We start from the raw sequence: 14,114 nt of genomic DNA on the forward strand, positions 1-14,114 counted from the left end.
TTCAGTCTTCGGGTGAGCCTTAGGTTTCAGGGTCATTGTTGGAGGTAGGTTAAGGTTAGGCTCCCGATGAGGCCTAGGTTCGTGATTGGCGTACGGATAAGTGTTTGGTGTCCTGTGCGTTGCACGTCGCGGCTTATCGTTAGGGTAGGCCTCAGGTTTCAGCCTGCGGGTGAGGCTTAGGGTTCAGGGTCAGGGATGGAGCTAAGGTTAGGGTTACGCTCCCGGTGAGGCCTAGGGTCGAGATTGTGGTACGGACATGTGTTAGGGGGCGTTTTTGTTGCAGGGCGCGGCTTATACTTAGGGTAGGCCTCGGGGTTCAGGCTCTGGGTGAGGTTTAGGTTTCAGGGTCAGGGTTGGAGCTAGGGATAGGGTTATGCTCTCGCTGAGGCCTAGGGTCAAGATTGGGGTATGGATACGTGTTAGTGGGCGTGTGCGTGGCAGGGCGCAGCTTATCGTTACGGTAGGCCTCACGGTTCAGGCTGCGGGTGAGGCTTAGGTTTCAGGGTCAGGGCTGGAGCCAGGGTTAGGTTTAATCTCCAGGTTAGGCCTATGTTGCAGATTGGGGTACGGATACATGTTAGGGGGCGTGTGCGTTGCAGGGCGTGGCTTATCGTTAGGGTAGGCCTCAGGGTTCAGGCTGCGGGTGAGGCTTAGGGTTCGGGGTCAGAGTTGGAGCTAGGGTTAGGGTTTGGCTCCCGGTGAGGCCTAGGGTCGAGATTGTGGTACGGATACGTGTTCGGGGGCGTGTGCGTTGCAGGGCGCAGCTTATCATTAGGGTAGGCCTCAGGGTTAAGGCTGCGGGAGAGGCTTAGTGTTCAGGGTCGGGATGGAGCTAGGGTTAGGGTTAGGCTTCCGGTGAGGACTAGGGTCGCGATTGGGGTACGGATATGTGTTAGGGTGCGTTTTCGTTGCAGGGCGCGGCTTATCATTAGGGTAGTCCTCAGGGTTCAGGCTGCGGGTGAGGCTTAGGGTTCAGGGTCTGGATGGAGCTAGGGTTAGGGATAGGCTCCCGGTGAGGCCTAGGGTCGTGATTGGGGTACGGATACATGTTCGGGGGCATGTGTGTTGCAGGGCGTGTCTTATCGTTAGGGTTGGCCTCCTCAGGGTTGAGGCTACGGGTGAGGCTTAGGGTTCAGGGTCAGGGTTTCAGCTAGGGTTGGGTTAGGCTCCCAGTGTGGTTTAGGGTCGAGATTGGTGTACGGATTCGTGTTCGGGGGCTTGTGCGTTGCAGGACGTGGATTATCGTTAGGGTGGGCCTCAGGGTTTAAAGTGCGGATTAGGCTTAGGGTTTAGGGCCAGGGTTGGAGCTAGGATTCGGGTTCGGCTCCCGGTGAGGCCTAGGGTCCCTATTGGGGTACGGATACATGTTCGGGGGCGTCTGCATTGCAGGGCACGGCTGATCATTAGGATAAGCCTCAAGGTTCAGGCTGCAGGTGAACCTTAGGGTTCAGTGTAACGGTTGGACTTAGGGTTAGGGTTAGGCTTCCGGTGAGGCCTAGGTTCGATATTGGGGTACGGATACGTGTTAGGGGGCGTGTGCGTTGCCCAGCGCGGCTTATCGTTAGGGTAGGCCTCAGGGTTCAGGCTGCAGGTGAGGTTTAGTGTTCAGGGTCAGGGATGGAGCTAGGGTTATGGTTAGGCTCCCGATGAGGCCTAGGGTCGAGATTGGGGTACGGATACGTGTTAAGGGGCATGTGCGTGGCAGGGCGTGGCTAATCGTTAGGGTTGGCCTCCTCAGGGTTGAGGCTGCGGGTGAGGCTTAGGGTTCAGGGTCAGGATTTTAGCTAGGGTTAGGGTTAGGCTCCCAGTGAGGTTTAGGGTCGAGATTGGTGTACGGATTCGTGTTCGGGGGCGTGTGCATTGCAGGACGTGGATTATCGTTAGGGTAGGCCTCAGGGTTTAAAGTGCGGATTAGGCTTAGGGTTTAGGGCCAGGGTTGGAGCTAGGATTCGGGTTCGGCTCCCGGTGAGGCCTAGGGTCCCTATTGGGGTACGGATACATGTTCGGGGGCGTCTGCATTGCAGGGCACGGCTGATCATTAGGATAAGCCTCAGGGTTCAGGCTGCGGGTGAACCTTAGGGTTCAGTGTAACGGTTGGACTTAGGGTTAGGGTTAGGCTTCCGGTGAGGCCTAGGTTCGATATTGGGGTACGGATACATGTTAGGGGGCGTGTGCGTTGCCCAGCGCGGCTTATCGTTAGGGTAGCCCTCAGGGTTCAGGCTGCAGGTGAGGTTTAGTGTTCAGGGTCAGGGATGGAGCTAGGGTTATGGTTAGGCTCCCGATGAGGCCTAGGGTCGAGATTGGGGTACGGATACGTGTTATGGGGCATGTGCGTGGCAGGGCGTGGCTAATCGTTAGGGTTGGCCTCCTCAGGGTTGAGGCTGCGGGAGAGGCTTAGGGTTCAGTGTCAGGGTTTTAGCTAGGGTTAGAGTTAGGCTCCCGGTGAGTCCTAGGGTCGAGATTGGGGTCCGGATACGTGTTCGGGGGCATGTGCGTTGCAGGGCGTGGCTTATCGTTAGGGTAGGCCTCAGGGTTCAGCCTGCGGGTGAGGCTTAGTGTTCAGGGTAAGGGTTGGACTTAGGGTTAGGATTAGGCTCTCAGTGAGTCCCAGGGTGGCGATTGGGGTACGGATATGTGTTAGGGGGCGATTTCGTTGCACGGCGCGGCTGATCGTTAGGGTAGGCCTCAGGGTTGAGGCTGTGGGTGAGGCTTAGATTTCAGTGTCAGAGTTGGAGCTAGGGTTATGGTAAGGCTACCCGTGAGGCATACGGTAGATATTGTGTTACGGATACGTTTTAGGGGGCATGTGCGTTGCAGGGCACGGCTGATCATAAGGGTAGGCCTCAGGGTTCAGTCTGCGGGTGTGGCTTAGGGCTCAGGGTCAGAGTTGGAGCTAGGGTTAGGGTTTGGCTCCCGGTGAGGCCTAGGGTCGAGATTGTGGTACGGATACGTGTTCGGGGGCGTGTGCGTGGCAGGGCGCAGCTTATCATTAGGGTAGGCCTCAGGGATAAGGCTGCGGGAGAGGCTTAGTGTTCAGGGTCGGGATGGAGCTAGGGTTAGGATTAGGCTTCCGGAGAAGCCTAGGGTCGCGATTGGGGTACGGATATGTGTTAGGGTGCGTTTTCGTTGCAGGACACGGCTTATCATTAGGGTAGTCCTCAGGGTTCAGGCTGCGGGTGAGTCTTAGGGTTCAGGGTCTGGATGGAGCTAGGGTTAGGGATAGGCTCCCGGTGAGGCCTAGGGTCGTGATTGGGGTACGGATACATGTTCGGGGGCATGTGCGTTGCAGGGCGTGGCTTATCGTTAGGGTTGGCCTCCTCAGGGTTGAGGCTACGGGTGAGGCTTTGGGTTCAGGGTCAGGGTTTCAGCTAGGGTTGGGTTAGGCTCCCAGTGAGGTTTAGGGTCGAGATTGGGGTACGGATACGTGTTAGGCAGCGTGTGCGTTTCAGGACGTGGATTATCGTTAGGCTAGGCCTCAGGGTTAAGGCTGCGGGTGAGGCTTAGTGTTCAGGGCCAGGGTTGGAGCTAGGGTTAGGGTTAGGACCCCGGTGGTGCCTAGGATCGCTATTGGGGTACGGATACGTGTTAGGGGGCGTGTGCGTTGCAGGGTGTGGCTTATTTTTAGGGTAGTCCTCAGGGTTCAGGCTGTGGGTGTGGCTTAGTCTTCAGGGTCAGGGTTGTAGCTAGGGTTAGGTTAGGTCTCCCGGTGAGGTCTAGGGTGGAGATTGGGGTAGGGATACGTGTTCGGGGGCATGTGTGTTGCGGGGCGTGTGCGTTGCAGGGCGTGGCTTATCGTTAGGCTAGGCCTCAGGGTTCAGCCTGCGGGTGAGGCTTAGTGTTCATGGTAAGGGTTGGTTTTAGGTTTAGGATTAGGGTCCCAGTTAGTCCCAGGGTCCCGATTGGGGTACGGATATGTGTTAGGGGGCGTTTTCATTGCAGGGCGCGGTTTATCATTATGGTAGGCCTCAGGGTTCAGGCTGCATGTGAGGCTTAGGGTTCAGAGTCAGGGTTGGAGCTAGGGTTAGGTTTAGGCTCTCGCTGAGGCCTACGGTCGAGATTGGTGTACGGATACGTGTTAGGGGGCGTGTGCGTTCCAGGGAGCGGCTTATCGTTAGGGTAGGCCTCAGAGTTCAGTCTTCGGGTGAGCCTTAGGTTTCAGGGTCATTGTTGGAGGTAGGTTAAGGTTAGGCTCCCGATGAGGCCTAGGTTCGTGATTGGCGTACGGATACGTGTTTGGTGTCCTGTGCGTTGCACGTCGCGGCTTATCGTTAGGGTAGGCCTCAGGTTTCAGGCTGCGGGTGAGGCTTAGGGTTCAGGGTCAGGGATGGAGCTAAGGTTAGGGTTACGCTCCCGGTGAGGCCTAGGGTCGAGATTGTGGTACGGACATGTGTTAGGGGGCCTTTTTGTTGCAGGGCGCGGCTTATACTTAGGGTAGGCCTCAGGGTTCAGGCTCTGGGTGAGTTTTAGGTTTCAGGGTCAGGGTTGGAGCTAGGGATAGGGTTATGCTCTCGCTGAGGCCTAGGGTCAAGATTGGGGTATGGATACGTGTTAGTGGGCGTGTGCGTGGCAGGGCGCAGCTTATCGTTACGGTAGGCCTCACGGTTCAGGCTGCGGGTGAGGCTTAGGTTTCAGGGTCAGGGCTGGAGCCAGGGTTAGGTTTAATCTCCCGGTTAGGCCTATGTTGCAGATTGGGGTACGGATACATGTTAGGGGGCGTGTGCGTTGCAGGGCGTGGCTTATCGTTAGGGTAGGCCTCAGGGTTCAGGCTGCGGGTGAGGCTTAGGGTTCGGGGTCAGGGTTGGAGGTAGAGTTAGGTTTAGTCTCCCGGAGAGGGCCTAGGGTCGAGATTGGGGTACGGTTACGTGTTTGGGGGCGTGTGTGTTGCAGGGCGCGTCTTATCGTTAGGGTAGACCTCAGGGTTCTGGCTGCGGGTGATGCTTAGGGTTCAGTGGCAGGGTTGGAGCTAGGGTTAGGGTTAGGCTCCCGGTGAGGCCTAGGGTCGAGATTGGGTTACGGATACGTGTTTGGGGGCGTGTGCGTTGCAGGGCGCGGCTGATCGTTAGGGTAGGCCTCAGGGTTCAGTCTGCGGGTGTGGCTTAGGGCTCAGGGTCAGAGTTGGAGCTAGGGTTAGGGTTTGGCTCCCGGTGAGGCCTAGGGTCGAGATTGTGGTACGGATACGTGTTCGGGGGCGTGTGCGTTGCAGGGCGCAGCTTATCATTAGGGTAGGCCTCAGGGTTAAGGCTGCGGGAGAGGCTTAGTGTTCAGGGTCTGGATGGAGCTAGGGTTAGGGATAGGCTCCCGGTGAGGCCTAGGGTCGTGATTGGGGTAGGATACATGTTCGGGGGCATGTGCGTTGCAGGGCGTGGCTTATCGTTAGGGTTGGCCTCCTCAGGGTTGAGGCTACGGGTGAGGCTTAGGGTTCAGGGTCAGGGTTTCAGCTAGGGTTGGGTTAGGCTCCCAGTGAGGTTTAGGGTCGAGATTGGTGTACGGATTCGTGTTCGGGGGCGTGTGCGTTGCAGGACGTGGATTATCGTTAGGGTAGGCCTCAGGGTTTAAAGTGCGGATTAGGCTTAGGGTTTAGGGCCAGGGTTGGAGCTAGGATTCGGGTTCGGCTCCCGGTGAGGCCTAGGGTCCCTATTGGGGTACGGATACATGTTCGGGGGCGTCTGCATTGCAGGGCACGGCTGATCATTAGGATAAGCCTCAAGGTTCAGGCTGCAGGTGAACCTTAGGGTTCAGTGTAACGGTTGGACTTAGGGTTAGGGTTAGGCTTCCGGTGAGGCCTAGGTTCGATATTGGGGTACGGATACGTGTTAGGGGGCGTGTGCGTTGCCCAGCGCGGCTTATCGTTAGGGTAGCCCTCAGGGTTCAGGCTGCAGGTGAGGTTTAGTGTTCAGGGTCAGGGATGGAGCTAGGGTTATGGTTAGGCTCCCGATGAGGCCTAGGGTCGAGATTGGGGTACGGATACGTGTTAAGGGGCATGTGCGTGGCAGGGCGTGGCTAATCGTTAGGGTTGGCCTCCTCAGGGTTGAGGCTGCGGGTGAGGCTTAGGGTTCAGGGTCAGGATTTTAGCTAGGCTTAGGGTTAGGCTCCCAGTGAGGTTTAGGGTCGAGATTGGTGTACGGATTCGTGTTCGGGGGCGTGTGCGTTGCAGGACGTGGATTATCGTTATGGTAGGCCTCAGGGTTTAAAGTGCGGATTAGGCTTAGGGTTTAGGGCCAGGGTTGGAGCTAGGATTCGGGTTCGGCTCCCGGTGAGGCCTAGGGTCCCTATTGGGGTACGGATACATGTTCGGGGGCGTCTGCATTGCAGGGCACGGCTGATCATTAGGATAAGCCTCAGGGTTCAGGCTGCGGGTGAACCTTAGGGTTCAGTGTAACGGTTGGACTTAGGGTTAGGGTTAGGCTTCCGGTGAGGCCTAGGTTCGATATTGGGGTACGGATACGTGTTAGGGGGCGTGTGCGTTGCCCAGCGCGGCTTATCGTTAGGGTAGGCCTCAGGGTTCAGGCTGCAGGTGAGGTTTAGTGTTCAGGGTCAGGGATGGAGCTAGGGTTATGGTTAGGCTCCCGATGAGGCCTAGGGTCGAGATTGGGGTACGGATACGTGTTAAGGGGCATGTGCGTGGCAGGGCGTGGCTAATCGTTAGGGTTGGCCTCCTCAGGGTTGAGGCTGCGGGAGAGGCTTAGGGTTCAGTGTCAGGGTTTTAGCTAGGGTTAGAGTTCGGCTCCCGGTGAGTCCTAGGGTCGAGATTGGGGTCCGGATACGTGTTCGGGGGCATGTGCGTTGCAGGGCGTGGCTTATCGTTAGGGTAGGCCTCAGGGTTCAGCCTGCGGGTGAGGCTTAGTGTTCAGGGTAAGGGTTGGACTTAGGGTTAGGATTAGGCTCTCAGTGAGTCCCAGGGTGGCGATTGGGTTACGGATATGTGTTAGGGGGCGATTTCGTTGCACGGCGCGGCTGATCGTTAGGGTAGGCCTCAGGGTTGAGGCTGTGTGTGAGGCTTAGATTTCAGTGTCAGAGTTGGAGCTAGGGTTATGGTAAGGCTACCCGTGAGGCATACGGTAGAGATTGTGTTACGGATACGTTTTAGGGGGCATGTGCGTTGCAGGGCACGGCTGATCGTAAGGGTAGGCCTCAGGGTTCAGTCTGCGGGTGTGGCTTAGGGCTCAGGGTCAGAGTTGGAGCTAGGGTTAGGGTTTGGCTCCCGGTGAGGCCTAGGGTCGAGATTGTGGTACGGATACGTGTTCGGGGGCGTGTGCGTGGCAGGGCGCAGCTTATCATTAGGGTAGGCCTCAGGGATAAGGCTGCGGGAGAGGCTTAGTGTTCAGGGTCGGGATGGAGCTAGGGTTAGGATTAGGCTTCCGGAGAGGCCTAGGGTCGCGATTGGGGTACGGATATGTGTTAGGGTGCGTTTTCATTGCAGGGCGCGGCTTATCATTAGGGTAGTCCTCAGGGTTCAGGCTGCGGGTGAGGCTTAGTGTTCAGGGTCTGGATGGAGCTAGGGTTAGGGATAGGCTCCCGGTGAGGCCTAGGGTCGTGATTGGGGTACGGATACATGTTCGGGGGCATGTGCGTTGCAGGGCGTGGCTTATCGTTAGGGTTGGCCTCCTCAGGGTTGAGGCTACGGGTGAGGCTTTGGGTTCAGGGTCAGGGTTTCAGCTAGCGTTGGGTTAGGCTCCCAGTGAGGTTTAGGGTCGAGATTGGGGTACGGATACGTGTTAGGCAGCGTGTGCGTTTCAGGACGTGGATTATCGTTAGGCTAGGCCTCAGGGTTAAGGCTGCGGGTGAGGCTTAGGGTTCAGGGCCAGGGTTGGAGCTAGGGTTAGGGTTAGGACCCCGGTGGTGCCTAGGATCGCTATTGGGGTACGGATACGTGTTAGGGGGCGTGTGCGTTGCAGGGTGTGGCTTATTTTTAGGGTAGTCCTCAGGGTTCAGGCTGTGGGTGTGGCTTAGTCTTCAGGGTCAGGGTTGTAGCTAGGGTTAGGTTAGGTCTCCCGGTGAGGTCTAGGGTGGAGATTGGGGTAGGGATACGTGTTCGGGGGCATGTGCGTTGCGGGGCGTGTGCGTTGCAGGGCGTGGCTTATCGTTAGGCTAGGCCTCAGGGTTCAGCCTGCGGGTGAGGCTTAGTGTTCATGGTAAGGGTTGGTTTTAGGTTTAGGATTAGGGTCCCAGTTAGTCCCAGGGTCCCGATTGGGGTACGGATATGTGTTAGGGGGCGTTTTCATTGCAGGGCGCGGCTTATCATTATGGTAGGCCTCAGGGTTCAGGCTGCATGTGAGGCTTAGGGTTCAGAGTCAGGGTTGGAGCTAGGGTTAGGTTTAGGCTCTTGCTGAGGCCTACGGTCGAGATTGGGGTACGGATACGTGTTAGGGGGCGTGTGCGTTCCAGGGAGCGGCTTATCGTTAGGGTAGGCCTCTGGGTTCATCCTGCAGGTGAGTCTTAGTGTTCAGCCTGTGGTTTGGAGCAAGGGTTAGGTTTAGTCGCCCGGTGAGGCCTAAGGTGGAGATTGGGGTACGGATACATGTTAGGGGACGTGTGCATTGCAGGTCGCGACTTATCATTACGGTAGGCCTCAGGGTTCAGGCTGCGGGTGAGACTTAAGGTTCATGGTCAGGGTTGGAGGTAGAGTTAGGTTTAGTCTCCCGGTGAGGGCCTAGGGTCGAGATTGGGGTACGGTTACGTGTTTGGGGGCGTGTGTGTTGCAGGGCGCGTCTTATCGTTAGGGTAGGCCTCAGAGTTCAGTCTTTGGGTGAGCCTTAGGTTTCAGGGTCATTGTTGGAGGTAGGTTAAGGTTAGGCTCCCGATGAGGCCTAGGTTCGTGATTGGCGTACGGATACGTGTTTGGTGTCCTGTGCGTTGCACGTCGCGGCTTATCGTTAGGGTAGGCCTCAGGTTTCAGGCTGCGGGTGAGGCTTAGGGTTCAGGGTCAGGGATGGAGCTAAGGTTAGGGTTACGCTCCCGGTGAGGCCTAGGGTCGAGATTGTGGTACGGACATGTGTTAGGGGGCGTTTTTGTTGCAGGGCGCGGCTTACACTTAGGGTAGGCCTCGGGGTTCAGGCTCTGGGTGAGGTTTAGGTTTCAGGGTCAGGGTTGGAGCTAGGGATAGGGTTATGCTCTCGCTGAGGCCTAGGGTCAAGATTGGGGTATGGATACGTGTTAGTGGGCGTGTGCGTGGCAGGGCGCAGCTTATCGTTACGGTAGGCCTCACGGTTCAGGCTGCGGGTGAGGCTTAGGTTTCAGGGTCAGGGCTGGAGACAGGGTTAGGTTTAATCTCCCGGTTAGGCCTATGTTGCAGATTGGGGTACGGATACATGTTAGGGGGCGTGTGCGTTGCAGGGCGTGGCTTATCGTTAGGGTAGGCCTCAGGGTTCAGGCTGCGGGTGAGGCTTAGGGTTCGGGGTCAGGGTTGGAGGTAAAGTTAGGTTTAGTCTCCCGGAGAGGGCCTAGGGTCGAGATTGGGGTACGGTTACGTGTTTGGGGGCGTGTGTGTTGCAGGGCGCGTCTTATTGTTAGGGTAGACCTCAGGGTTCTGGCTGCGGGTGATGCTTAGGGTTCAGTGGCAGGGTTGGAGCTAGGGTTAGGGTTAGGCTCCCGGTGAGGCCTAGGGTCGAGATTGGGTTACGGATACGTGTTTGGGGGCGTGTGCGTTGCAGGGCGCGGCTGATCGTTAGGGTAGGCCTCAGGGTTCAGTCTGCGGGTGTGGCTTAGGGCTCAGGGTCAGAGTTGGAGCTAGGGTTAGGGTTTGGCTCCCGGTGAGGCCTAGGGTCGAGATTGTGGTACGGATACGTGTTCGGGGGCGTGTGCGTTGCAGGGCGCAGCTTATCATTAGGGTAGGCCTCAGGGTTAAGGCTGCGGGAGAGGCTTAGTGTTCAGGGTCGGGATGGAGCTAGGGTTAGGGTTAGGCTTCCGGTGAGGACTAGGGTCGCGATTGGGGTACGGATATGTGTTAGGGTGCGTTTTCGTTGCAGGGCGCGGCTTATCATTAGGGTAGTCCTCAGGGTTCAGGCTGCGGGTGAGGCTTAGGGTTCAGGGTCTGGATGGAGCTAGGGTTAGGGATAGGCTCCCGGTGAGGCCTAGGGTCGTGATTGGGGTACGGATACATGTTCGGGGGCATGTGCGTTGCAGGGCGTGGCTTATCGTTAGGGTTGGCCTCCTCAGGGTTGAGGCTACGGGTGAGGCTTAGGGTTCAGGGTCAGGGTTTCAGCTAGGGTTGGGTTAGGCTCCCAGTGAGGTTTAGGGTCGAGATTGGTGTACGGATTCGTGTTCGGGGGCGTGTGCGTTGCAGGACGTGGATTATCGTTAGGGTAGGCCTCAGGGTTTAAAGTGCGGATTAGGCTTAGGGTTTAGGGCCAGGGTTGGAGCTAGGATTCGGGTTCGGCTCCCGGTGAGGCCTAGGGTCCCTATTGGGGTACGGATACATGTTCGGGGGCGTCTGCATTGCAGGGCACGGCTGATCATTAGGATAAGCCTCAGGGTTCAGGCTGCGGGTGAACCTTAGGGTTCAGTGTAACGGTTGGACTTAGGGTTAGGGTTAGGCTTCCGGTGAGGCCTAGGTTCGATATTGGGGTACGGATACGTGTTAGGGGGCGTGTGCGTTGCCCAGCGCGGCTTATCGTTAGGGTAGGCCTCAGGGTTCAGGCTGCAGGTGAGGTTTAGTGTTCAGGGTCAGGGATGGAGCTAGGGTTATGGTTAGGCTCCCGATGAGGCCTAGGGTCGAGATTGGGGTACGGATACGTGTTAAGGGGCATGTGCGTGGCAGGGCGTGGCTAATCGTTAGGGTTGGCCTCCTCAGGGTTGAGGCTGCGGGAGAGGCTTAGGGTTCAGTGTCAGGGTTTTAGCTAGGGTTAGAGTTAGGCTCCCGGTGAGTCCTAGGGTCGAGATTGGGGTCCGGATACGTGTTCGGGGGCATGTGCGTTGCAGGGCGTGGCTTATCGTTAGGGTAGGCCTCAGGGTTCAGCCTGCGGGTGAGGCTTAGTGTTCAGGGTAAGGGTTGGACTTAGGGTTAGGATTAGGCTCTCAGTGAGTCCCAGGGTGGCGATTGGGGTACGGATATGTGTTAGGGGGCGATTTCGTTGCACGGCGCGGCTGATCGTTAGGGTAGGCCTCAGGGTTGAGGCTGTGGGTGAGGCTTAGATTTCAGTGTCAGAGTTGGAGCTAGGGTTATGGTAAGGCTACCCGTGAGGCATACGGTAGAGATTGAGTTACGGATACGTTTTAGGGGGCATGTGCGTTGCAGGGCACGGCTGATCGTAAGGGTAGGCCTCAGGGTTCAGTCTGCGGGTGTGGCTTAGGGCTCAGGGTCAGAGTTGGAGCTAGGGTTAGGGTTTGGCTCCCGGTGAGGCCTAGGGTCGAGATTGTGGTACGGATACGTGTTCGGGGGCGTGTGCGTGGCAGGGCGCAGCTTATCATTAGGGTAGGCCTCAGGGTTAAGGCTGCGGGAGAGGCTTAGTGTTCAGGGTCGGGATGGAGCTAGGGTTAGGATTAGGCTTCCGGTGAGGCCTAGGGTCGCGATTGGGGTACGGATATGTGTTAGGGTGCGTTTTCGTTGCAGGGCGCGGCTTATCATTAGGGTAGTCCTCAGGGTTCAGGCTGCGGGTGAGGCTTAGGGTTCAGGGTCTGGATGGAGCTAGGGTTAGGGATAGGCTCCCGGTGAGGCCTAGGGTCGTGATTGGGGTACGGATACATGTTCGGGGGCATGTGCGTTGCAGGGCGTGGCTTATCGTTAGGGTTGGCCTCCTCAGGGTTGAGGCTACGGGTGAGGCTTTGGGTTCAGGGTCAGGGTTTCAGCTAGGGTTGGGTTAGGCTCCCACTGAGGTTTAGGGTCGAGATTGGGGTACGGATACGTGTTAGGCAGCGTGTGCGTTTCAGGACGTGGATTATCGTTAGGCTAGGCCTCAGGGTTAAGGCTGCGGGTGAGGCTTAGGGTTCAGGGCCAGGGTTGGAGCTAGGGTTAGGGTTAGGACCCCGGTGGTGCCTAGGATCGCTATTGGGGTACGTATACGTGTTAGGGGGCGTGTGCGTTGCAGGGTGTGGCTTATTTTTAGGGTAGTCCTCAGGGTTCAGGCTGTGGGTGTGGCTTAGTCTTCAGGGTCAGGGTTGTAGCTAGGGTTAGGTTAGGTCTCCCGGTGAGGTCTAGGGTGGAGATTGGGGTAGGGATACGTGTTCGGGGGCATGTGCGTTGCGGGGCGTGTGCGTTGCAGGGCGTGGCTTATCGTTAGGCCAGGCCTCAGGGTTCAGCCTGCGGGTGAGGCTTAGTGTTCATGGTAAGGGTTGGTTTTAGGTTTAGGATTAGGGTCCCAGTTAGTCCCAGGGTCCCGATTGGGGTACGGATATGTGTTAGGGGGCGTTTTCATTGCAGGGCGCGGCTTATCGTTATGGTAGGCCTCAGGGTTCAGGCTGCATGTGAGGCTTAGGGTTCAGAGTCAGGGTTGGAGCTAGGGTTAGGTTTAGGCTCTCGCTGAGGCCTACGGTCGAGATTGGGGTACGGATACGTGTTAGGGGGCGTGTGCGTTCCAGGGAGCGGCTTATCGTTAGGGTAGGCCTCTGGGTTCATCCTGCAGGTGAGTCTTAGTGTTCAGCCTCTGGTTTGGAGCAAGGGTTAGGTTTAGTCGCCCGGTGAGGCCTAAGGTGGAGATTGGGGTACGGATACATGTTAGGGGGCGTGTGCATTGCAGGTCGCGACTTATCATTACGGTAGGCCTCAGGGTTCAGGCTGCGGGTGAGACTTAAGGTTCATGGTCAGGGTTGGAGGTAGAGTTAGGTTTAGTCTCCCGGTGAGGGCCTAGGGTCGAGATTGGGGTACGGTTACGTGTTTGGGGGCGTGTGTGTTGCAGGGCGCGTCTTATCGTTAGGGTAGGCCTCAGAGTTCAGTCTTCGGGTGAGCCTTAGGTTTCAGGGTCATTGTTGGAGGTAGGTTAAGGTTAGGCTCCCGATGAGGCCTAGGTTCGTGATTGGCGTACGGATACGTGTTTGGTGTCCTGTGCGTTGCACGTCGCGGCTTATCGTTAGGGTAGGCCTCAGGTTTCAGGCTGCGGGTGAGGCTTAGGGTTCAGGGTCAGGGATGGAGCTAAGGTTAGGGTTACGCTCCCGGTGAGGCCTAGGGTCGAGATTGTGGTACGGACATGTGTTAGGGGGCGTTTTTGTTGCAGGGCGCGGCTTATACTTAGGGTAGGCCTCGGGGTTCAGGCTCTGGGTGAGTTTTAGGTTTCAGGGTCAGGGTTGGAGCTAGGGATAGGGTTATGCTCTCGCTGAGGCCTAGGGTCAAGATTGGGGTATGGATACGTGTTAGTGGGCGTGTGCGTGGCAGGGCGCAGCTTATCGTTACGGTAGGCCTCACGGTTCAGGCTGCGGGTGAGGCTTAGGTTTCAGGGTCAGGGCTGGAGCCAGGGTTAGGTTTAATCTCCCGGTTAGGCCTATGTTGCAGATTGGGGTACGGATACATGTTAGGGGGCGTGTGCGTTGCAGGGCGTGGCTTATCGTTAGGGTAGGCCTCAGGGTTCAGGCTGCGGGTGAGGCTTAGGGTTCGGGGTCAGGGTTGGAGGTAGAGTTAGGTTTAGTCTCCCGGAGAGGGCCTAGGGTCGAGATTGGGGTACGGTTACGTGTTTGGGGGCGTGTGTGTTGCAGGGCGCGTCTTATCGTTAGGGTAGACCTCAGGGTTCTGGCTGCGGGTGATGCTTAGGGTTCAGTGGCAGGGTTGGAGCTAGGGTTAGGGTTAGGCTCCCGGTGAGGCCTAGGGTCGAGATTGGGTTACGGATACGTGTTTGGGGGCGTGTGCGTTGCAGGGCGCGGCTGATCGTTAGGGTAGGCCTCAGGGTTCAGTCTGCGGGTGTGGCTTAGGGCTCAGGGTCAGAGTTGGAGCTAGGGTTAGGGTTTGGCTCCCGGTGAGGCCTAGGGTCGAGATTGTGGTACGGATACGTGTTCGGGGGCGTGTGCGTTGCAGGGCGCAGCTTATCATTAGGGTAGGCCTCAGGGTTAAGGCTGCGGGAGAGGCTTAGTGTTCAGGGTCGGGATGGAGCTAGGGTTAGGGTTAGGCTTCCGGTGAGGACTAGGGTCGCGATTGGGGTACGGATATGTGTTAGGGTGCGTTTTCGTTGCAGGGCGCGGCTTATCATTAGGGT

Source organism: Kogia breviceps, chromosome 7 (assembly GCF_026419965.1).
Source record: "Kogia breviceps isolate mKogBre1 chromosome 7, mKogBre1 haplotype 1, whole genome shotgun sequence".
NCBI classification, from domain to species: domain Eukaryota; kingdom Metazoa; phylum Chordata; class Mammalia; order Artiodactyla; family Physeteridae; genus Kogia; species Kogia breviceps.